Genomic DNA, 3,108 nt, shown 5'->3' with positions numbered 1-3,108 from the left:
CCAGTGGGGGCCACACAAGAGGCAACCACACATTGATATTTCTCTCTTTCTCCCTCCCTTCCCCTCTCTAAAAATAAATAAATAAAAAATAAAAATAGGTTAAAAACCCCACAAAGTGTGCTGATTCATAACAACCTCAAAGAGACTGAGGGAATAAAGCACTGTGCAGAAGAGTAAGTAATCTATGATACCTCTGTGCAGAGAAAACATTAAGTATATTTATGGACATATTCTCCTGTATGCTATTGAATAACTCTATTAAGGTATGTACAATAAACTGGAAACACGGGGGGAGTGGGGAGTAGGAAGGACGGGGAGGGAGAACTTTTATCAGATACCCATCTTTTGAATGCTGCATCTCTAGATATTTTCCCTCTAGAGCCAAACTTCTCAAACTCCTTGAACTGTCAGGGTGAGCTCAGGTGGGCTGCAGACCTCCATTCCTGGAGGGCTGGCATTGGAGCTTGGGTCCTCTCCTTTGGTAACTGGCCTGGCACAACCCTGCCTGGGTCCCTTCTGCTCTTGGCGCCTGCCCTCACCTGCCCTCTGTGCAGTGGGCAGACCATCTACTCCCTGCACCTCAGATTTGGCTGCTGGGCAGCTCTGAGTGCCCACTCAGAGGGCTTCCCCTTCTCTGACCCTCTTAGCCTTTACAGTGGGTTCTACAGGGCTGTCTTGGGTGCATGGGTGTGGGCTGTTCTCCATAGGCAGCTGCCTAGCCATCTACTCTAGACCCTTCCTCCACTGGTGCCTGTCCCCACTTTAGTGACCACAGGAGTCTAAAATGTACCTTAGGTTCCTTAGGGCCAAAAGCCAAGGGAAGGGTGGGAGGGAGAAGGTAGTGCTGATGACCCCGCCTCCCACTCTCACCAGCCCTCTGCCTGCTACTAGGGAGCCTGGGGCCAAACCCTGAAATCCAGGGCAAGGGGCCCAAAAAGGAACCCCACTCCCCAGGATTCTCTGCAAGCAGCAGAAGCCCTGTGCTGTGGAGAATGTTGGGGTGGGTCAACTCTTTCCAGGACCTGCAGGCGGAGAGGGAGCCTCCAGGGGCCCAAAGCTTTAAGTCCTCCACGTCCACGAAGTAAGGAGTCCACCTTCCCTATAACGCCTACCCCAGCCAGCTGTGCACCAGGGACTCCCTGGTGTCCGACCCCTGCCCTTGGCAGGGGGCCGGATGTAAGGGTTCTGGAGGACCCGCAGTGGAGTTTCACCCTAGTTTATCACCTGCCTGACGGTGTCTGGACATCCATCCCTAGAGTCCCCCATGAAGGTGGACAGGAAGAGCACCCCGACAGGGAGTCCCGCTGTGGTGCTGGCAGGCCAGGGTCTCAGCTCTCCTGCTGGCTGGCTCCGGTCTGCACTCCTGCGCACCAGCTTCCCAGCGCACCACCTTTGTTCTCGATGGGCGGCACGTGAATGACAGCCCATTGTCAAACAGGCCATCTGGCTGGCCCAGGTCTTTGGACAGCCAGATGGGCAGGAATGAAGGGGTTCACTGGGACAATGCTTCTCAAACCCCTGGAGAATTAAAAAAAAAAAAAAAAAAAAGCCAGCACCCAGATCCTTGAAATCAGAACCTGGGGTGGGATCCCAGGGTCTCTAGCATGGAGTGTGGGCTAAGGGCCAAAAATGCTGATGAGAGTTGAGGGAGGGCAAATCATTCCAGGTCTCGAGTCATAGAGGGAACTCAGGCCAAGACAAAAGCAGTAGTATTCTGAGGCCAGATTACCTTGATTTCCCCTTCCCTAGGAAGCCTGGAAGCCTTCCAGCACAGTCCCTGGACTCCACCGCGGGGACCCCCAGACCCCCGGCGCCGGGGCTATCATTACCATCACCACATCTGCACCAGCTTTCCAAGGCATGGTAGGGATTCCCTCACCTGCGCTCCAGCCCATTGTGTACCATCCAGGGAACCGAGGTGCGCAGGAAAGGCTGCAAAGGCCTATTTCATGCCTCAACTAATGGGTATAAATCCCATTTTCTGCTCAACAGCCCTCAGATACTGGGGCCTCCCAGAAGCCCCCCAGTGTCTCGGTTTTCACTGCAGGGTGAGCTTTTAGGACCGGGGCTCCAGCTCCTGGGGGCAAGCCCTGTGGATCATCTGATCCACAGATGGAGGGGCGGCCCCCACACCCAGCCCCACTTCTGAGGACCCAGGATTTCTGACCAAAAGAAACCTTTTCAAACTTAAAGTATTCTTCAAAGGTGTCTCTGGGGCACTTTTTTCCCCAGAATGACTTGACAGTTTTGGTACTTCCATTCAAGACAAACTTTTCTCTCAAGTTCTGCAGAATCTTGAAAGTAGGAGCCGGGAAGCACCATAGTTCTATATAAACCCAGATTGGTATCACTTCCTGAAACTCATTTCCGGAGGTTTTACCACATAATTTGGACCTCTCACTACGCATACAAATAAGCACAGAAACAGGGCTCTGGCTGAGGGGGTGTCGGGGAAATCAGTGAGCCCCCAACACCTCAAGCTGTCCACCTAAAGGTCCCTACACAAGCAGGAACACAAAAGGGTTTTAAAAGGTCAAACAGATGCCTTGCTTGGGTAGCTCAGTTGGTTACAGCACTTCCCTGATACATCAAAGTTGTGGGTTCAATCCCTGGTCAGGCCACATACGAGAATCAACCAGTGAATGTGTAAGCGAAACAACAAATTGATGTCTCTAAAATCAATCAATAAAAGTAATAAAAGGTTAAAAAAGAAAAGCCTCAGAGGTATCATGCCCTGATCTGGAACTGGGCTACTTGACTATTCATTTTCTGTGACTTCTACTTGAAACCATCCAACTGTGGCTAGCTCATGCTTAACAAATACTTAACAGAAGCCTTCAAATATGAGTGTCTATGAAGAAAAACACCCACATTTACCTTGGTATAAAGCATAACAAGGCCGAGAATAAGCACCAGCTGCTCCTTTTCTGTAGGGAGGACTCAAGGTGGGGAACGACCGACGCAAGATCCCATTCAGTTTCATGGTCAGTGGCAGGGCTGGGTTGCAGGACTCGCCCTCGGTGAAGTGCCTGGAGTTCCACCAGGAACTGCTGAGAGGCTGGTGGGGGCTGAGCACCTCCAGGCAGCACTGAGGAGACACTGAAACAC

Source organism: Artibeus jamaicensis, unplaced genomic scaffold (assembly GCF_021234435.1).
Source record: "Artibeus jamaicensis isolate MK-2021 breed Jamaican fruit bat unplaced genomic scaffold, CSHL_Jam_final contig_1128, whole genome shotgun sequence".
NCBI classification, from domain to species: Eukaryota; Metazoa; Chordata; class Mammalia; order Chiroptera; family Phyllostomidae; genus Artibeus; species Artibeus jamaicensis.
This window is presented reverse-complemented; position numbering follows the sequence as displayed.